At 35.9% G+C, this 23,475-nt stretch overlaps 1 protein-coding gene across 3 annotated transcripts in view; it reads left to right on the plus strand.

Moving 5' to 3' along the window:
* LOC150102888 (uncharacterized) overlaps positions 1-23,475 on the plus strand; it is a 327,651-nt gene that overhangs the window by 217,531 nt on the left and 86,645 nt on the right. The gene's annotated exons all lie outside the window — the stretch shown is intronic.

The following is a 23,475-nucleotide window of genomic DNA, read 5'->3' on the forward strand; positions in this document are numbered from 1 at the left end:
ATTTGCATAAATAAACGATGCAGCAAGGTCAGACCAGTAGAATAATAATGGTTGATGAAATCATTGTCACTTTGGCTTATCGTTTAAATTATGTATAAAATATATACAAACTATATTAAATTTAAATTTAATATAGTTTTGAATGGCATATTAGCGAGAATGTGTGACGAGAGGACTGGTATATTATTATTATTATTATTGTTCCGGGAAACTCCAAGGAGTCGACAGACTCATCGAGGGAGGCCCTAACATCATGTCAAGAACAACTATTCAACATTCACACAGTATCTATCATACCTTGCCTTGAATTCATTCATGGTCGTAGCACCCACAACAGACTCTGGAAGCTTAATCCACTCATTTACCACTCTCCAAGTAAAGAACCTAGCTCTAACACCCTTGTCAACCACGCTCTTGCCCAGCTTCCATGCATGGCCCCTAGTCCTCCCACCACCAGTCATATTTTCAAAAATATCTTCTGGATCAATCTTATAAAAACCCTTCAGTAATTTGAATGTCTCAATCATATCACCCCTCCTTCGCCTATCGTCCAATTTCTGCAACCCACAAATCTTCAACCTATTCTCATAAGGTTCATTCCACAGACCTGCTATCATCTTGGTCACTCGTCTCTGGACCCTCTCCACTTCCTCCCCATCACGAAGAAACCCTGGTGCCCATAACTGGGCACAGAATATTTATTCCATCAAGGCTCGATACAGAGGAACAACAACTTGTTCGTCTCTGCATGTTAAAGTATTTTTCAGAAGCCAAGTGATTTGGTGAGCTGTTTTAGTTACTTTTGCAATGTGCCCCCTAAACTTCAACTCCCTATCCACCAACACTCCCAAATCCCTGGCCTCATCAATCTCCTGGAGTATGATTCCACCAATGCGATATACTGCTGATATTCTTTTCACCCCAAAGTGCATAACCTTACACTTTGCCACATTAAATTGACATCCATTTTTCCTAGCCCAGTCCTCCAAACTATCAAAATCATCCTGTAAAATTTTGACATCCTGTGCACTCACAATTGCTCTACCCAACTTTGCATCATCAGCAAACAAGTGAACACTTCCTCTCAGATCCTTTCCAATATCATTGATGAACAAATTGAAAAGCAGTGGTCCAAGAACAGAGCCCTGTGACACTCCACTAGTCACAAGATGTCTTTTAGACTCCACTCCTGAATAAACCACTCTTTGATATCTCTCCTTCAACCACCCTCCTATCCATCTCACCAACCCTATATCTATACCCATCTGCTCCAGTTTACTGATTAGGGTTCCATGTGGTATCCTATCAAAGGCCTTGGCAAGGTCCAGTAGTATCGCTGTAAACCCATTACCCCTATCCAGTTCAGCCGTCACTGTGTTATAAAACGTGAGCAAGTTACCGAGGCATGATCTACCCTTCACAAAACCATGTTGTCCCCCATACAATATCCCATTTTCATCTATCCAATCCTGTATTCTTTTCTTGACTAATTTCTCTAAGACCTTGACAATGATTACTGATATGCTAATCGGTCGGTAATTTACAACAGCTGTCTTGGAACCACCTTTATGCAGGGGAACTATTTTCCCTTCCTTCCACCCGCTCGGGACTAACCCAGACCCGAGACTCAAATTAAACAAAATGGTCAAGGGTACTGACAATTCTTTAGCTGCTTCTCGTACAACACGAGCTGGTATACCATCCAATCCCACAGATGTATTGACATTGAGGTTATGCATTAGACTACTCACCTCCACTTCATTAACCACAATTCCCGTATAATCTACTGGTTTATTCTTTTCTGCAATGTCACCACCTGGATGATATACTCTTGCAAAGTGCTCACTCAGTAACTCAACTATCTCAACTGATTCACTTACCTCCCTACCATCGGCATTCTTTAAAATCAATCTGCCATGTACATTTTCCCTTTTACTTGCTACATATCTAAAAAACTGGTTAGGATTCTGTTTAGCCTGCATGGCCAATGTTCTTTCGTAATCCTTTTTTGCTTTTCTTACCACACTCGTCACCCTTCTGGCCTGCGCTTTATACTGTTCATGTGCCTGCCAGTCACCCTTCTCCTTAAATTCCCTCCATAGTTGTTTCTTTTTTTGCAGCTCAAGCTTAATGGTGTTATTCATCCATTTAACCCCTACTTGATTTATTATTCGGACTCTAGGTATACAGTCAGCCATTGCTTCATGCAAGCACTTCTTAACTACCTCCCATGCACTATCAACTTCTAGTCCTTGCAGTTGTACATGCCATGGCACTGAACCAATCAAACTCCTAAGCTTGTCATACTTTCCAGCCCGATAATTCCACATGTACCCTGTCTTAATTGAAAATTCTACACCTTTAGCCACCTCCCAAGTTAAGACCCTATGATCACTCTCACCGATTGGTGGCAATGTGGTCATATTTGTTACAGCCAAATCCTCAGATGTAATTACTAGGTCAAGCACTCTCAGACCCCTAGTATTTTCCATTACATGCTGTTGCAGATAGTTATCCCTTAATAACCGCATAAAATCCAGTTCCTTCCTTCCGTGTGTCCTCTCCTCACTCCAATCAATGCGACCATAGTTGAAATCTCCCATAATAATCACCCTCCTTCCACCCATTTCTTCTATTTGGAGTGCGTTTGAGGAAAGAGAGGAATTGTATGCGAGAGACCGCTTACATTTGAATGAGGAAGGACGTAGGCATCTGGAGAGATTGCTGTTCTGAACGAGTCAGTGTGTCCCAGGGAGGATGATAGCAGTGGTGGTCTCTTGTGGGAATGGATACTTGGGAGAAGGGAGATGACATCAGGTAACACTGAGCCCAGTAGAGTCTAGAAGGGATAATGCTGGGTATAGAAACAGTGGCATTTATATGCTTTATAATAATGCCAGGAATATCCGGAATAAAGGAGAGGAATTGGTGGTGCAGATAGCATCAGTTTTGGTCAGTTTTGACGTCTCCTTCCTATTCACTAATGTCCCACTCAAAGAAACCCTAGAGCTCATTCAAGCCAAGTTTCCTCCCGATATCTCACCCCTATTTCAGTTCATAATGAACTCAGGCTATTTCGTTTGGGTAAGAAAGTCCTTGCCAAACGAAATCCCCTACATCCAGGGCACCTCTGAGAAAATAACCAATATCCTCAAAAAATATGACCTTACCTCTTGTTACAGACCATATAAAAAGTTGGCATCCCTTATCCGCTCTACCAAAGACCAACCACTTTCTCTAGACCTACCTGGTGTACACCAGGTCCCTTGCAGCTGCAAATTATACTACTTTGGCCAAACAGGCAGAACAGCAAATAACAGGATTTCAGAACACCAAGACTACATCTGGTTTCACCAATACAGCCGCTCTGGGCTAGCAGACCATGCCTTAGATACCCACCATAGAATTTGTTGGAAGAAAACAAAAATAATACACCACAGCAAGTTTAAATATGAAAGATTGTTCAAGGAATCATCAGCAGCTATAAAAAAACGTTCCTAACCCCAACAAATTTGGATGCACGAAACTACCCCAAATTTGGGAGACTTACATTATGAGAACTTCAGCCCAATGGCCAAGACAACCAAATTAGCCCACCAGAGGGCACCATTAGGACTTTAGGAACAATAGTAGTTTTTTGCTTTCTTTCTCATTTGCTTTTGTTAGTGCCTGCGTGCACATACCTTATCTTTATGTTCCCGAAGATGGCAACGTGACATTGCCAAAATATAGAAGTTATTCATTAAAGTTACCTTTAATTAATATACTTTTTATGCGTTGTTAATTCCGTAAACTAATTACCAGTTATGTTTGACCAACGTATAAGCCTTGCTACTAGAATAATGAAAGTCTTGCTGCGGGAAAGGTGCCCAGGGAATGGAAGGAAGGTAAGATAGTGCCATTGCATAAGGGTGGTAACAGACTGGATGTTTCTAATTATAGGCCAGTCTGTGTGTCATCAGTAGTTGTTAAGATCTCGGAGAAAGTAGTGAGGGACCGTATACAGCATTGGGCAGATGAGGGTAATGTTATCTGTGAGAGTCAACATGGATTTGTGAAATGGCGCTCTTGTTTTAGCAATATGCTAGCCTTTTATAATAAAGTTACAAGAATATTAGATGAGGGAAAGGCATATACTGTAATTTTCTTAGTCTTAGCGAAGGCATCTGACAGGGTGCCACATGATAAGCTGATATTTAAGTTGCAGTAAAGATTAAACAAAGTGTTTTTTCCATATTATTAAAAATTCCTACTGTTCTAGTGTGTTTTAATAAACATGGTACAGACAAATCTTCTGTAGTTAAAACTCTTAAAACTGAGGGAGTGGTGGTCCTGGGAAGCTCTGATAAACACCTAGAACAAAAATGATATTAAAGCAACAGTTGCTTTATGTAATGTAATGTTAATTAAAAAGCTATGCATTGTCACCAGTATTTATACTTTCATCCAAAGCTATCAGAAAAGAAAAAAAAACAAACAAACATTTTAATGCTGTTGTTTTTTTGCAAGTATGGATTTGTTTGGCTTTGGAATTTTTTTTTTTTTTTTTTTTTTTTCATCTTGTCATAGCATTCCTTGATAATGCCGCATCATTGAAACCAAGAGTTTTTTCCTGAATATATTTCTTCAGCATTCTTCTGTGATACTCGATACAAAAATATTGTAAATGAATTCCATCTGTGTTTAAATATATGTTGTTCTGAGTCAACTTTATTTTAAACTCATTTTGAATATTAGTTAAAAACTTTCGGTTTAAGAATAGGATGAAAAAGATTTTTTTCACAAACACTGCATGTAGATGCAGCTGAATGACATGACAAGCATAAGTTAACTGATTTGTGGGCAACACAGATATGTTTTTCATAAAACACTGAGTGAATAGGATGATTCAAGAAATGATCCATATTTCATAATTTTTCAGTATTTTTCAAGTTTATCATTACATTGTGTTGTGCTTCAGTCTATCAGAACCTGAATGTTCTTGATAGAATGAATGAAGAGTTTTCTTAATGGTTTGTATTTCTTTTGGTGGCAGTTGTTTCAGACGTCCTTTTATATATGGAATGGCAATACTTGCTTTTTATTTTAATGCTAAACCTACCCACAAATGGTTATAATCCTATTAAATATGCAGGTACTGTATATAGAGGTTGATGCAAAGCTCACATCCTTTCAGAAGCACATAATGCTATGCATTAAGATAAGGGGCACTACCCAGACTGCTTTTGACCTTTATGGAAGTGAAAAAGTAAAGGGATGTTCATCATAGGCTTAGAGTAGTTAGTATAGGGAAGCCAGAGAGCTTGATAGTATTAGGAGAAAGAAAACACAGGTGGATAGTATGAGATATAAAATAGGGGGGAAAAAATGCCTTAGCTTTTTTATATTATCATGTAGCCAAAGGCTGTCCTTTTTTCACCAGTCTCATGCAGCTGAACAGCCAAAGGATCAGCGGAAACTAAAATCTGGAGAAGACTGGTATCCAGGTGGTTAGCCTTACCTCAGTTAACCTCTTAGTTGACCTTCTCTATCTGGGAATGTTCCCCCAGTCATCCCTGTGATTGACCTAAGACCACAGGTGACTAAGAGGGCGGAACCATATACCTTGCAATGGGTAGCCCCCTTCTCTCCATCTTGTGCTGATTTCTTTATTGAGGATTTTGAAAGAAAATCTTAACTCAAACAGACCCTAAACCCACAGTATGGTGGAGATACATGGACGATATCTTTATCGTTTGGAACCACACAAAAAATGACCTATTCGACTTTCTTAACAAAATCAACTCTCTACACCACACAATCAAATTCACTCTAGAACTTGAAAACCATAACCAATTATCATTTCTGGACAATTTAATTAAGAAGCTTCCGAATGGTGGTATCAACCTCTCAATTTACCGCAAACCTACCAATACAGGACGTTATTTACATTTCATTTACTGCCACCACATTTCTCAGAAACTTAGTATTGTACATGTTGAAGAACCGTGCTTCTCTCCTTACAACAGATCAACAAGACCTCCAGGAAGAACTATCCCTGATATCCACTAACCTTACCATGAATGGATTTCCTCGAAGACTCGTCCACAAGATACTTTTCTCTGAACCCCGACAAAGACAACAAGATGATGTATGTTATATTTCTACCATCGTCATTCCATACTTAGGGACAGTTTCCAATAAGATTGCTAGACTCCTTAGATCACATAAAATAAGAGTGGCCTTTAAACCCACAGAAACGATTAGACAATTCTTAAGATCTCCAAAAGATAGCCATCCTTTTTCCAAATATGCTGGAGTTTATAACATACCCTGCTCGTGCGGCTTGAATTACATCGGCCAAACTTCAAGGAGCCTTGAAATTAGGCAAAAAGAACACATAGGTGACGTCAATAATAACAGAGAAGAAAAATCAGGGTTAGCTTTTCATTTCTCAAGAACGAACCATACCATAGAGTGGGATAGAAGCACAATTCCTTACATGGAGGAGGACTTCCGCTCCCGAATTTTTAAGGAGGCCACAACAGTTGCCCGCTGTATACAAAACCTTAACAGGAACCAAGGACTAATCTTGCCCATGATCTGGAAGGCCCTTATCAGATCCTTCAACTCGCCAGAACTGAATTATAGTGCCAACTATAGAACGTTCCTAAATAACAAGTCATATCATCCACGCTCTATGAATGTATTGTATTGTACGCACTCTGTTCTTTGTTTAATATAATTGGAATTGGTTGATTATAGTTTGTAACAGTTTTTTACTTTTCAGTGCCTTACATCAGTTATGTATCCTGAAGATGCCAACAGCCTTAGTTGGTGAATCTAGTTGGTATAACTTAGTTGTTTATTATATACACTTGATCAATATAATCCCATTAAAAGTCTTTCCATAACATTATTCCATTTTGAACAGAAGATCTTGAATTTGAGTGAAAAGATTAGTGGAAGTCTGTGGTTTCTAGAACTTATCTCTACTTGTTCTGTGTAGTGGAGTTTAAGTAGGACTGGATTATGATCTAACATGTTGATGTCAAGATGTTTTATTTGAATTACTCTGCTTATAAGGGAAGAGGAGATATAAATTTGATCAATACAGAAACCAGTATCTTGATTCACTAAGTGTAAGCCTGGAGATAAGGATTATGAATCCTCCATATGTCAGCTAGTTGAGCATTGTCAAGACATTTTTAACTGCATATCCTACTTTTGCACTTCTGGGTGGGGGGAGGGAGGGGAGTCGTAGCAGTCTCCACCTGGATGCAGTGAACACTGTTTAAATGCAGCTGCAATTTCTGGAAGAATTTTTTTTATCTAACTATTCTATTGGATGGAGCACATATGTTTATACACATGTATAAACCTTATTATACATTCACAGTATTTCTAGTCTATTGTTGAGATTTGCCCCTCTGCATCCCTTTGGATATTACAGAATAACCCAAAAGGGGGGAAGGATAAGAACTGCTATCCTTAGGGGTATCTATCTGTTAGTTTTTTGTGTCTGCAGAAGTATGTTTCTTGGAAAAACAAAAACTTGATATTATAGCATAGCATATGTATCCATACAGCTTTTTGTGCTAACTGGACTGTGGAATCCTTGTACATTGAGGCAGTGCAGAACGGAGATGATATGAGTAGTGAAGTGTAAATTTGGATGAACCTAGTGAGGTGTTCAGTCTGTGAAGGAACATTTGTACAGCCTGCTTCTTGTAAATTCTTTTTCCAGTTGCTTGCCATTTTTTCAATTTCATGGCTATTGTTCTTGATTTGGAAGCTAGTTATTTTCTTTTCATGTAGATGGTATTCATACTGAGAAAACTTTGCATCCATAAAGTTTATTATTTTTTCTTTAATTGTATTTCATAGTCCATAACCTGTTCTGAGCCTGAGGAGTCTTCATTTGATGATCCGTAACCTTCTTCATCTTTACATTTATCACTTCTCCTTTTAAATTTCATTCTTTTTTTTTTTTTTTTTTGTCTTTTAATTTCTTCTGTTTATTCTTAATTTTTGTGATTAATTCATCTTTACTTTTTGATGATTATGTCTGGATACAAAGTTCTTTTAGATGTACTTGCTTTTCTCTTTCCTCTTCTCTGATTTCTTCTTGTACAATAGTTTTATTTGTTTGCATTTGATTTTGTATCTGTTCAGTTGTTATATTAGATTCTTATATTATACTAGATTCATTATTATTAATTTTAGTGTTGTTCAATCCTTATGTGACAGGGAAAGTAATTTTTGCTTTTTTGGAATTTTTGGCTGATATTGTTGTGCTTTTATTTATTATTTTTTTTTGTGTGTGATTTTACCAAATATATTTGTTTGAAAGCACCTTTTTACTAGACTTGGAAGATCTGGGAACTCATTCCTCTCCAATGAATATGCTGTTCTAATAGGCTCTACTAGTGTTCCCCACTTTTTTTGTCAAAGTTGTTCTAAAAGGACAGGTAGTAATGCAGTGTTCAGAACTTAAACATTTCTGACAATGTTTGAGACACTGATTAGCTATATATTCGATCTCCATGCAGTTAAAACATTTGGTGTTGGGTAAGTTACTATCCACGTGGTCACATAAACTGCAATGCAGGCACTGTCTCTGCACACTGCAATAGTTCATAACTCGAGATGCAATGATGTTGACAAAATTTGGTACAGGAATCTTACCAGAAAACCATTTGGGATCTTCACTTGGAATACCCTTTCAAAATGATTATGCCCCATTTTGAGAATGGATAAGAATTTCAGTAGGGATTTCTGTATATTCCCTTAGAAATCTCTCAATATTTATTGTTCTAACTTGACTTCCTACCATTACAGGAATTATTATGCTCCCTTGGAACATAAAACCCTTCAATAGTTTCTCTCTCGTTTTTGCATCTGTAACTACAACTAAATATTTCCCTCTGCCATATACATGAAAAAATAAACGTTGCTGGCCCCTACAATTTCTTCTAAATTCTTAGTTATTACATGTCTTGCCTCTTTAATGTCTCCATTAAACTGTAAGAGAAACTTTCAGATTCAGATGTAAGATTAAAAAATAAATCCTGTGATATAGAAACAGTTCTACACCAACAGCAAATGCTGCAAACGAGTTATAAAATTATTGCAATGGAGATATTAACTACCAGCAATATTTTGTTTGCTTAAATAATCCCATGCAGTATGTATGTGTGGGAACCACTACTAGTACCATTAATCTATTCTTCGAACATCAACAGGTTTGTGCAACCTGCTCTTTATAAAATCTTATATTTATATATAGGATCTTGATACCATTTTTGTAAACTGTCCTTTCTTTTGGAAAGTGCCATTTGAAGTTAATCTCATGAACAGGTGGTGTAGGACTGGGGATAGTTTTAATTATTTACCTATCTTCTGGGAACACTAATGAGACTTGCATTATTGTTCTTTTGTGAGCAGAGGTACGATATACTGAAAATATTAATAGTCTTCAGGTTTCATAAAAGTAGTTGTTAAATTAATTTTCAGTTCGTTTTCTTATTATTCTTAATTCTTAATTGTTTTCCTATCTGTGTAGTCAGTTCATTCTGCGAAAGTGTATGTATAATATCTGCACTTAAGTTTAATGTTATAAATTATTTTATTAAATTATTTATAACTTACATGTAATGCAGATTCACTTTAATTCGTCCTACATATTTAGCAAACTTAATATCAACTTATATTACAATTGTGATGCTCTGAGAAAAGTTCAGACTTGATCAGCATCTATTCTTAATAGCCATGCAATTCATATGTCTACGGCTTAGTAACTTATATACATATCTGCAAAAGTGATGGACTGTCTATTTTAAATTGTAATGACCGAGTAGAAATTACTGTAATCTGTAAGGAACCAATATTATTATAGAAATTAACTATAACTGAGAGGAGACCTCCACATAGCCTTTAAAGGAATGCAGAGAACGGACCTGTATTTCAACTTTCTTCTGTCAATATCCATAAGGAGCTAATTATATGAAGAGCCAAAGGCTTCAATTCGGCGACATGAACTTATTTAAGTTAAGGGATATTACATCCCATATTGTTTCTTAGCCGAATAAGAAACTCAGAGTTTCATGCCGAATATAGAAACTATATAAAGTTCGGCGATTCCAAGCGTAAGCAAATACGTGGATCGCGCAGCACCTATTTATTTGCATATGCTTGGAATTGGCGAACTTTACATAGTTTCTATATTCGGCTAAGAAACAATATGGGAAGAGCCAAAGGCTTCGATGAATTGAAGCCTTTGGCTCTTCATATAATTAGTAAATTTATTAGGACACCTTCTTGGCAATTCTCATAGAAGGGATGTAAGTTCTGTTCGCTACAAACTTGGTATTAACTAGGTCTACCTACTCACTGATGAGACCTCAATAAGGGTTGAAACCAGCTGGGTAGTGACTTTCTCTCATAATGTAGAACAGTAATACAGCTCCTAGGTGCTAAGTTCACATTATGGGTAAATACCAAGAATAGTGATCAGAGTTTGCACTTCCAAATGGGTCAGGTGCTGCACTATCCAGGTATTTGCTTACACTTGGAATCGCCAAACTTTATATAGTTTCTATATTCGGCATGAAACTCTTTGAGTTTCTTATTTGGCTAAGGAACAATATGGGATGCAATATCCCTTAACTTAAATAAGTCCATAAGGAGCTTTAAAGTTTTACTGATTCTTTCTAGCACCCATCCTTTCAGTATATGATATCTTCAACAGCCTTCTGTAACACAAAAAGCAGCTATCCTTTATAAAATCCTATATTTATATATTGGATCCTATATATAAATTAGGGATATCTATCTGTTAGTTTTTTATGTCTTCAGAAGTATGTTTCTTGGAAAAACAAAAACTTGATATTATAGTATAGCATAAGTATCCACACAGCTTTTTGTGCTAACTGGATTGTGGAATCCTTGTACATTGAGGCAGTGCAGAATGGAGATGATATGAGTAGTGAAATGTAAATTTGGATGAACCTAGTGAGGTGTTCAATCTGTGAAGGAACAATTGTGCAGCCTGCTTCCTGTAAATCCAGTTGCTTGCCATTTTTTCAGGGCTTCTGACCTAATGTCCAATCCTCATTCTCGTAGTGCACCCTGTTAGGTATCTAGCTAGATACTGAATGAATGAGGATAGGCTGGCAATTTGGGAATTAAGCAACAATTGTGCACTTATTGGCTTAAATCAAAAAATAAAATGATAATACAACGTGACAGAATTTCATGTCAACTGGGGCATCGCCCAGTTAAACAAGGTCCCCATTGTTTTTGCCAGGGAACCAGAGTGAACAGTGCAAAGTCAGCTACTGGAACAAATCTGAAAGCACACCCCAACTCAACATCACCAGAGTTCAAGATCGGTACTATCAACACAAGAAGCCTGAATGGCAAAGAAATGGAGCTAGCTGAGGAATTGGATAAGTACCAGATCGACATAATAGGGGGTGACTGAAACAAAAAAAGACAAAATATTGTGAGATCTTTCTAAGCTATAAATACAAAATGTTATATTCATGCAATAACAATCAGGGAAAAGAAGTAGATATAGTATTCAACACTAAATATGAAGCTAATCTTGAATGGCAGATAATGTCAAGTAAAGCGATGTGGGCAAATATCAGAATCGGGACTGGGCAATGAAATGGTCCAACAGAAGGTGCCATCAAGAAAGAAATGGCGGAATTTTTTGTGGCATTAGAGAAAGCAGCTGACTCAATGAAAAAAGAAAAGTTGGTCCTTGTTGGTGATCTAAATAGCAGAGTAGGAAATGATTGTCAGACATATAGAAATATTTTGGGAAAATTTGGAGAAAAGAGCAAAGCTAATAACAATGGCAAATACATGTTGGATTTCTGCCCAGGACATGGACGGGTTATTAGTAACACAATGTTCCAACATAAAAATGTGCACAAATTCACATGGAGAGAAGGGGCAAAGAATAAGAAAAGTCTCATTGACTATGTTATTGTTGATAGTGATGTTTTCTCACTGGTACAGGAGGACATGAGAGTGTACAGAGAATTCGAAATTGGAAGTGATCACCATTTAGTCCTGAGCAGGATAAAATTGCATTTCATAATGAAAAGAACAGCATGTAAGAAAGTGTTGAAGTGAAGTTGACCACCTCTCAGATGTAAACTATAGACTAAAATACACAAATATTATTCAAAAAAAAAATGAAAGAGTTTGAAAACAAGACCCATATATACATACATACATACATAGCTCAATGGCAAAAACATGATGTTAAAAAAGAGAATTATGATGTCATTATATATTAACAGGATTGAAGAATTTAAAATATTTGAAGTTAAAAACTTTGAAGGAAAACATAGATCTAATCCAAGGAGTCAGAAAATTAAAATAAAAATAAAACAAATAAATAAAAGTTAAAAGTCTTATTATGTTATAAGGAAAAAAAAAAAAACATATATATCATTATAAATTCAGATCTAAGTTCGCAATCCAGGTCACAGCCGCTTATTAAAAGTCATTCTGATAAGTACGGAAGGTGCATTCTTTTACAATATGTTGCATAGTCTGTCGTGGAGCACCACAGTCACATTCTTGAGATGATTGTCTGTTCCATTTATAGAGAGTATCTCCACATAGGCCATTGTCTGAATCCTGTTTAATACTGTCCAGGTTTTGCGAGGTAGATCCGATCCTGTAATGATTTGATCACCTTTAAAGATGTTATGCAAATACTTTCATATTTTCCTTCCATGTTTCCTCCCACTTTGATAAAGGATTAAAATTATGTAGTGCTAGTTCTTCGGCTGCTCGTAGTGATGGATGGATGGCGAGATTTCAATTTGTTAACGTTAAGAGTTGGGAGATCCTGATAAATAGGTAGGTTTGGATTACCAGCAATTTTTTGAAATTCACGGACTGTGATGGTCACATAACTTGATTTCTTAGTAACACTCCAATAGGGAGATGGATTCATCTGTAGAGTGTATTATGGATGTCAACTGCACATGTTTTTCTGACCAATTTGTCTGATGGGTGATAAACTCATATTCCAGGGCAATGTTCTCTCTAAACTGTGTGCAAACAACAAGCATACCAGTCAAAAAGGGAGTGCACAAAAGTTTGGCTTTAAAATTTGATTTACTGTCAATTATTTTTGAACATACCATGAAAATGATTTATATGATCATTTGTATGATCATAACGAATTCAATCTACGTAGTTCTGTAGGGATACTGCCTGCTAAAAAGAGGAAACCAATATGTTGGAGTCGATTTAATAGAGCCTGTAATTAATCTTAAGGTATTATTCAATTGAGAATTGATAATCCTTGTGTGAGCCTTAGCCACACAGCAGCACAATATTCAGCACTTGAGAATACCAAAGCAAGGGCTGTTATCTGAAGAGTACAGGTGCTTGAACCTCAGATAGTGCCACAGAGTCTGTAGAATATTATTACGTGTCCCTAGTTTGTATGCCAAGTTTGAAAGATTTTGCCTGAAAGTGAGAGAACGGTCAAGTGTGACTCCCAGCTTCTTAGGTAATTTATTATATGGAAGTATAGTGCTGTTCAATTCAATTTTTAGTTCCACATTTGCCAAGTTATTATTTAGATGAAAACAAGATATTACTGTTTTGCTCCTATTTAAAGAGGGTCTCCATCTATTAAAATATTTATCCATAATATTAACTTCCTTTCACTGCTAATTTTATTACCTATAGCCACTATAAATCTTCTATCTCTTAGCATCTTTTTAATAATATGGACGATTGTTTTACATGGGATAATTTTATATAATTTATATAGAAGGCCTTGTCTCCAGATGGTGTCGAAGGCTGCTGACAAATCAATAAATGCTGCTGATGTTTCTAAATCTTTTTGAAAACCAGCTTCTATGTGAGTTACTAAAGAGAGAATCTGGTCACAACACCCATGATTTGATCTGAAGCCAGCTTGTTCTATTGGGACATATTTAAAAATAGTGGCGCTTATTCTATTATAAATAAATCTTTCAAAGAGTTTATAACAACAATTGAGGAGAGTAACTTTCCATTTATGATTAGGCTTACCAGGCTTTAAAATTGAAAGTATTTTTGCTTTTTTAAAAATAGTGGGAAGTTTACCAATTGTAAGAATGTCAGTATTGAACTTAGTTAACCATAATCTTCCATATCTTCCCAGATTAATCAAAAATTCTGGATGAATGTTATCAAAACCAGAAGCCTTACCAGGCTTTAATTCAAGGCTGCTTCAACGTTTTGCTGCATTAAGGGCGTGCAAAACATGAACCAAATCTTGGAGATCAAATAGCAAGCACTGAAGAAAACGTTGATCGATTTAGTCAGAGAGGCATGTTAGTGAGCTTGTCTGCAAAGGTAGAAAAATCAGAACTTCATGTTGTACTTAGGAAGTGCGAGGTAGTGAAGGAAAAGAAGAAAGCATATCCAAAGTTCCTGGCACTTAAGCCAGCTTGTGCTCTTAGAGAATACAGAGACAAATGTGAGAAAGCTAAATACTGTAAAAACTAGGTAAACAAAAGTCATGGGAAGACTTTGGCAAGAACATAGAAAATATCAAGAAGGTTGCAAGATATTTTGGAGGTTGTTGAAATAGCTCAGAAATGAAGGAAAGAGTGTTGTGAAAGGAAGTAGAGATGATAAAGGTGGCATGAAAACTGGAGAAAAAGATATCCTTGATGTATGAAGTAATTACTTCTAAAAGTTGCTAAATGAAACAATCAGTGACAGCACAGTTGTAAAAAACACCTCAGCAGGCATTCAATTATGAATACAGGTATCCTTTGCTTAACTTTAATTTAATTAATGTTCCAAAATTAATTGCGACAATCCCTTTATGTACATGGCAAGAGTTTTAATTAACGTTAATTGCTATTGTTAATTGCTACAACCCATGGACATGGGCGTCGCTGCAACTTTCAAAGCTAATTTCTTAAAAAGACATTCTCAAAGGCAGTAGAAACAACAACAGGAGAAAATGTGATTACACTCCAAGAATTTTGGAGAAATTTTAACATTAAACACGCAACTGAAAACATTCATGCTCATGGGAGCAAGTGTCTTCTAGCTGCATGAGAGCTGTTTGGAAAAACCTTTTGCCAAACAGCTCTCATGAATGTGCTAATGACTTAGGTGGTTTTCAGAATCCTGTGAACAATGTGGTTGAAGAAATTAAAATTGGTGAAGACCTTGTTTTTGATGGTGTTGATGCAGAAGATGTTAAAGAATTATTGGATTCAAATTCAAAAGATTTCAGTGACAATGATCTTCTTGAAATTGAACAACAATGTGCATATAAAGACAATGAACAAATGAAATGTGAAGATGAGGTTCCAAAGGAAATAACAATTAAAGAATTGGATGGAATATTTCACAGTTTAGAATCGCATAAGCAGCAAGTAATGGATACGGATATTGATGTTAATCGAAGACTGATTGTTTGCCGAGGTCTAGAGAGTCATTTCGCTTATTATCATATAACTTATGCTGATAGGAAAAAACTAAAACTGTTCAAACGACACCTGATAACTTTTTTTGATAAAAAATTGCAGTAACTAATGTAAGTACAAACATTTATTAAACATTTACTTTACAAAAACGAATTATTAATATAGTAACTGATCATGGACGACTTGTAATTTTTACCATTGATGATTATATTTGATTAACACGATTTTGATATACGCGGTAACATCGAGGGATTAATTAATTGCATTAATCAAGGGATACCTGTACATATCCATACTTGAAGTAGAAAAAGCCATCAAAATCCTGAAATATGGTAAGGCAGCTGGAGTAGATGTCCGTGCGGTTAGCCTAGTGGCTTTGCGCTTCGCAACCACATGTCTGGGGAAGGAGTGTCCTAGGTTCGATTCCCGTCGGAGACGTGAGGAGCTGAAGGATCTTCCTCAGCCATAGCCAAGTTAGCCGGTCTTGGGTGCGGGCAGTAGGGTTTTTTCTGCCAGTTTATCTGGTGTTTTTCATCCCACAAGCAGGCAAACCGGCCCCGTGAACACACAGGGATACAGCCAAGAATACCTTGAGGCATAGGAGTGACCATTCTATCCTCTTATTTCGGTTACGAAATCCAAGCATGCTTGGAAGGTTGTGGGCCTTAAAGGCCTGTTAAAGCCATTGGGATAGATAGCTGGAGTAGATAATATTCCGCCAGAAATGCTCAAATATGGAGGTATAAAAGTCTCACAGTGGCCGCACTGCATAGTTCAGAAGGCTTGGACAGAGGGACATATTCCGGATGGTTGGAGTAGAACTCTCATAGTACCCATATACAAAAATAGGAATAAAACTGAATGTGAGAATTACATAGGTATTTCCCTTCTAAGTGTTCCTGGTAAGATTTTTGCAAGTATACTTGATAAACGGTTGAGAAGGATTGTGGAAGAACAAGCTTGATTCAGGCCAAATAGAGGCTGCCAGTATCAGATTTTCACTTTACAACAAATAGTTGAGAAATCATGGGAATATAAGAAAGATCTGTGTTTTAGTTTTGTAGATCTGGAAAAGGCATGTGACAAGGTGCCAAGAGAGAAGCTATTCAAAATGCTACAGTTATATGGTGTCAATGGGATATTATATGAAGCAATATTTAGTCTTTATTTGAGTTCTATGTCAGCAATTGGAGTTGAAGGAAATATAGGAAGATGGTTTAATGTTAAATCTGGTGTGAGACAAGGATATACATTATCCCCTCTGTTATTCATTATCTATATGGATTACATTTTGAAGGAAAACAGTATTAAACCTGATATCAAAATTGGAGATGTTAATCTCAGCTCTTTATCTTATGCAGGTGATATTCTTTTAAATAAATCCAGTAGAAGTTTGCAAGATTCCTTGATTAAATTGAATAATTGTTGTAATAAATCTTCTTCCTTTCCAGAACAGGCCAAGTGGCCTTTTCCAGACTCACTTCCATCTTTTTAAGGGTCTTTCTTTGCATTGAGTACTTTTGGGTGGTTATTTAGAATTTGTTTAGGTATTCTGCTTCTATTCATCTCAGTATGTGTTCTTTCCATTTTTCTCTATAGCAAATAACTGTTTCATTTAGGGAGGTTGTAATTCCAAGTTTTTTTCTGATTTCGCTGCTTTTCATTTTGTCCATTATTGTGACTCCTTCAGTTCTGTGCAGAAATTTCATTTCGGATGATTGAATTCTTCTTTCATCTGCTTTTTTTATTGACCATATCTCACTACCATAAAGTAAGGTTGGTTTAGCTACTGTATTGTAGATTCTTATTCGTGTGTGTTTTTGTACATAATCGGGTTTAAAAAGTTTATTAATAATGCCTGTTACTTTTAAAAAGTTTCATATCTTTGGTTCTATATCAGCTTCATTTTCATATGACATTGTGCAATCTAAATATTTTAATGTATTTACTTGCTCTATTATTTTGTTGTTTATTACTATTTTGCTTCTTATTGGATTAGCACCTTTGAAGGCCATGACTTTTGTTTTGTCTGTTGATATTTCCATACCATATGTTTTTATCAGATTATTTAGACTGCATAATGATTTTTGTAGTTCATCTTCATTATTTCCAAGGTTTATTTGGTCATCAGCAAGAAGAAGAGTAGCTAATCTGGTGTTACGGTTTATCTTGAATCCTCCTTCATTAGTTATCTTCCATTCTTTTATAATTTTATCTGTGTCTATATTAAATAAAACCAGTGAGAGAGGGCAACCCTGACGTACTCCTCGATTTATTAGTTTCCAGCTTGGTGTTGAATTATTGTACTTCACAGATATTTTATTATCTTGATATATATCATATAAGGCTCTAAAGAGTTGGTTTGGTATTTCATATTCTTCTAGGATTTCCCATAGTTTTTCTCTGATAATTTTATCAAATGCTCTGGTGTAATCTATAAAAGCTATATGTTTCTATGTTCATTTCTTTGTGTTTTTCAATTAATAATTTTAACGTTAAGTGCAGAGTTTATGCAAGACCTGCCTTTTCTGAATCCATTTTGTTCTTCTATTAATTTTGGGTCTACTATATGTTTAAGTTTATATGCTAAGATTTTTGCATATACTTTATAACAGGTACTGAGTAAGATGATTCCACGATAATTGTTACAATCAGATTTGTATCCTTTTTTGTAGATGGGAATAACTATTGCTTTGGTCCAATCTTGTGTGCATTTTCCTTCTTTCCAGATCATGTTATAAAAGTTAAGTAACTTGAGTGAGAATCCAAGTCCTGCATATTTGATAAGTTCCAAGTTTATATTGTCTTCTCCTGGAGCCTTTCCTGTTTTGCTTTGGGTTAATGCTTCAGTTAATTCTTCTAGAGTGATGTTTTCCAAGTTATCTGAAATGTTTACAAAGGGTGGTTTTCTCTTTTGAATGTTTTCATCATACCATAGATCTTGGTAGTAATTTTACCATGTTTCTATTTTAATGGTATTAATATCTGCTTTTTCTCTAGTTTCATTGTGTAGATCTTTGAGGATTTTATATGCATTGGGTCTTTTGAGCATACAGTCTCTCTCTAATTTTGTTACAAAATTGTTCCATCCTTTTCTGTTTATTCTCCTGCATGCTGCTTTTGCTATTGCTTTTTTTCTGCTGTATTCCATTTTTGATTCTATTGTTTTTAGGTTGAGTCAGTTTTTATATATGCTTTTTTCTTTTCTTCAATAATGCATTTAATTTCATCATCCCAGTCCCTAAGGCCTCTTTTTCTTTGTTCCTGAACTTTCTTTTGCAGCTTTTGTCATTATGGTTTTTAGGTTTGACCATTCTTCTTCTATGTTCTGATTTTGTTTTATACTTGTCATCCAGTTCTTTATTCTTTTTTGGTACAAGTCTTTAATACTACTGTCGTCCAAAAGTCTAACTTGGAAAGATTCAAAATTTCTATTTTCCTTGTGCTTTTTTGTTGTTTTCCATCTTGGTTCCCATTTTATTTTTCCAATTAAAAGGTAATGGTCTGTTTCTATTTCAGATCCTCTGTATACTCTTGTATCTATTATCATTTCTGACATTTTGATATTGCTGATTATGTAATCAATAATGCTTCTTGTGTCTCTTGCTTCCCAGGTATATTTGTGGATGTCTTTGTTTGAAGAAGGTGTTCATTATTTTAAGGTTATTGTTTATAGTAAACTCTCTTAATCTATTTCCATTTCTATTACAGTTAAGTTCTCTGATAGGTCCTTTGTTTGGTTTATATAGTTTACTGCCAATTCTTGTGTTGAGATCTCCTATTACCAAAATGTGATCCTTAAGGTTGGTTTTATTTAATATGTTCTGCAGTTGGGTGTAGAAGTGTTCTGAGTCCTCCTCTTTTCCTTCTTCAGGTGCATTTGTTCCAATTACTGTCATATAGCCTCTGTCTATTTTAATTTTCATTTCTATTATTCTATCGCTCCAAAAGTTGTAATGGATTATATTGTTTCTAAGAGATTTATGTAGAAAGATCATTACACCAGAATTAGCTCTCTCTTCTGTTTTACCCCACTGTATATATATATATATATATATATATAGATGTAATTTTCAGTTTCATCTGTTCCTCTCTGCTTTTTTTTTTTTATATATTCTGTAATTACTGCTATTTTTACATTTCTTTCTTCTAGTGCTTGGTCCAGTTCTATGATTTTGTGGTGAATACTTCTCACATTCCAGGTGGCTATATTCCAATAGGTGTATTTCTGCTTTTTTTTTTTTTTTTTTTTTTTTTGTTTTCGATAATTTTCTTCTCGAATCCTTATTCCAAACCAGTTCATTACCAAAAAAGTCTGTCCGTTTACTATCTTCACGAGTCTTTTTAGTAGGTTAAAATTTTGACTGAGAGAGTTACTGGCCATCTGCAGTCTAGCTTGGTGATGGGGCTGCCATCTTGAGGCCTTCAAGCATGCCTTAAAGTGGTAAGAGAGAATTTTAAAGAGATGACAAAGAGATAGAGTAGAGATGGAAATAGAATGACCCATAGCCCTCGATTACGCTAATAGCATTAGGGTCGTGAGTTACAAGAATTGGGCGAGGAATGCCATATAGGAAAGATTAAAGAGCAAGGGGGCCTACCTCAAAGAAGAGAGAGAATAGACCCAGCTAGGGGACCATGAGAAAGCCACATCCCTTGCTATCAAGATGATTACTCCCTGTTGGTCCACGAGTCCTTATTCGATATATTCGGACCACTCCGCCATATCTGGTGGGCTCCCCTATCCACCACCCAGGGGACACGCTCTCTAGAGGTTATAGGGTCTTCCGAGAGGTTGTAATAAATTTGATTTGAAAATCAGCAACAACAAATCAAAGACAATGAAAATAGGCAGAACCATTGAGAATATCAACTCCACTGTAAATAGAGAACCTATAGAACAAGTCAAACATTTCAGCTACTTAGGCACGATTTTTAGTGAAGATAGCAAAATGAATATGGAAATAGACAACAGAATCAACAAAGCTGGTATAGTAGGAAGTCAAGTGAATAAATTTATATGGAATAAGAGAGAAATTAGTCAAAACACTAAATTAGCTGTATACAAGACAGTGTTCAAACCAGTTTTAACTTATGGATCTGAGAGCTGGGTTAGAAATAAAACATTTGACCCGAGACTAGTGATATGAGAGCTAATCTCAGGTGGTATGGTCACTTAAACAGAATGGGAGAGGAAAGATTAGCAAAACAAGTGTTTTTTGCCAGGTTTGCAGGGAAAACACCCAGATGAAGACGAAGATATAGGTGGATTGATATGGTAAAAAGGCCTTAGAACACAGAAATATAAGATCTGATAAAGTTTGAGTTCTTGATAGGTAACAGATTGATTTGGAAGAAAATTCTAGATAGAAAGTTAGTAATGATGTTAAGTTCTTCTTGTAGTACTATCACAATATCATTTATACCCCTTGAGGATACATGTCAGGAATTTGATGATGGTGATGAGATTAACCGATCTTATGCCTCCAAAATTATGAGTTGACTGCTCATTTTTTTAGCTGTTTGCTTAACAGCTAAATAACTGAGTTTTAGTTCGATTGACTTGTGAATTTAGTATTAGGTTCTGCATTTATCATTATATAGTGTTTTACTACATGTAAATAGCTTTTTATAACTTGAGGATAAATCTACTTGATTAAATGAATAATTTAAATGTGTTATCTGACTTTCAACATTGAGGTTTTAACCAACACATTTATAGATCATTGAATACCAGATATAATATTTTATTAGTGTACTGTTTTATTTTTATTTTGTTCTAAGTAACAACTGTGAATTAAACTTTTATCTCTGCAGAATAATGAACATTCAGTATTCTGTAGTTTATTTGTGTAATTTAGTGGCATGAATTCCACTAAATTGCACAAATGTTTATTTTGCACCATTATTCTGAGCTGAGCTTAAAGACTTTTTTTTTTTTAATTTTATGGCAACTACCCATAATTGATAGTTAAATTTTTTTAGCATGTCACTGTGATTATATTAGTATATACCACTGCCAACATTAATATATAATTTTAGGAAATGTTATGAAAGAAGAATTTTCTAAGCCTCTTTCAAACAAAGCTTAGCTCATTTTTATTATTATTTATATGGGCACTCCATGGAGTCAAAAGACTCGTTGCTGGAGTCCCAGTATCCATTAACACAATATCTATCATACATCTCATAAATCTATTCACAGTTGAGGCACTCACAACCACCTCTGACAATCCATTCCCTTGTTCACCACTCCCCAAGTAAAGAATCCATTCCGTACACCCTTACTAACCACACTCGTAGACAACTTCCAAGTGTGACCCCTTGTTTTCCTCTACTCTCTGTGTATTGAAAAATTTCTACTGTGTCATTCTTATAGTATCCCTTTAGTAACATAAATTCTATCATATCCTCTGCCTCTCAGCTAAACTCTGCAATCCACACATCCTCAGTCTATCCTCATGGAGAATGAGGATAGACTCATAGAGATTCCACAGACCTGTCTGGCGCTTGGTCACTTGTCTCTGAATTCTCTCCACCACCTTCCAATCCCCAAGAAATGCAGTGGCCAAATCTGTGTACAGTAGTTTTTAAAGAGGGATAATAACCTCCCTATCTTTACTTGTCAATGTGTTCTTGAGCATCCAAGTAATCTTCTGAACTATTGTCAACTTTTGCAGTATGTCCTCTGAATTTTAAATCTTCATCCACAATCACCCCATATCCCTAGCCTCATCAATTTCTTGTAAACTAATACTGTCAGTATGATACGAAATGTGTAATCTTTTCATCCTGAAGTTCATTGCTTTACATTTTACAACATTCAATTGACAACTATTGTCCAATGATTTATCTAAATCATCCTGTAAGATATCTACATGACCATTATCAATTATTGCCTCCCTAGTTTTGCATCATCAGCAAACAACCAAATGTCCTCCTTCAAATCTTTGCTGTATCATCAATGTACAAAATATAGAGTAGTGGTCCTAGTACAGAGTCCTGGGATACTACGTTAGTCACTCATTTGCCTTGATTCCATTCCACCATACGCTACTGTCTGTCTGTCTATCAGCCACCCCTATCCAGCCTCATATCCATTCACATTTGCTCCAACTTATGTAATAGTTTTCCATGTGGTATTCTGTCAGATGCCTTTGCAAAGTCCAGCAGTATCAGGTTATAGCCATTTTCTTTTCCAATTTTGCTGTGACCTTAGTATAAAATGTGAATAAATTACTGAGGCAGGACCTATCTTTTACAGAGCAATGCTGACTCCTATAAAGTATCATATTCCTATCTACCCATTACTGAATTTTACTTTTAATCACTTTTCCAATAGTTTAACTACCACTCCAGAGATACTAAGTGGGCTGTAATTTGCTACTTCTCTCTTGGAGCCATATGTAGTGGAACTATCTTATCCTCTTTCCACTCCCTTGAAACCTTGCCAAAACTGAGACTTAGATTAAACAACTTCATCAAAGGCACTGCCATTCACTTACATATTCTCATAGCACATGAGCAGACATGTCGTCCAGGCCCACTGCTGTATTTACATTGATATTTTTCAATATGCTGAGTACCTCCAGTTCATCTACCTCAATGCTCACAGCAGTGTCTGTCACCTTAGTAACTTCAAAATCACCACCTGGATGATATACCCTTGCAACATGATCACTTAATAACTGAACTAATTCTTCTGCTTCTCATTTTCCTACCATAAGCACTGAGTAAAGTTATCTTTCCATAATCATTCTTTCTTTTACTTGCAAAAAAAAAAAAAAATATTTTGGATTTACTTTGGCCTGCTTAGCTAATTTTCTCTTGAAATCTGATTTACCCTTCCTTACCTTGCTGGTTACCCTTCTTGCCTGTGCTTTATACTGCTTGTGGGCATGCTGTGATCACCTTGATGTTTATATTCCTCCCATAGTGCTTTATTTTTTTTTTGCTGCTTCTGCTTTATACGAGTCATCACTTTATATTTGGACATGCCACTATTCTTTTCGGTTAAGGTTCA

Source organism: Typopeltis vanoorti, chromosome 9 (genome assembly GCF_054136105.1).
Source record: "Typopeltis vanoorti isolate ZY-2024b chromosome 9, IOZ_Tvanoo_1.0, whole genome shotgun sequence".
NCBI classification, from domain to species: Eukaryota; Metazoa; Arthropoda; class Arachnida; order Uropygi; family Thelyphonidae; genus Typopeltis; species Typopeltis vanoorti.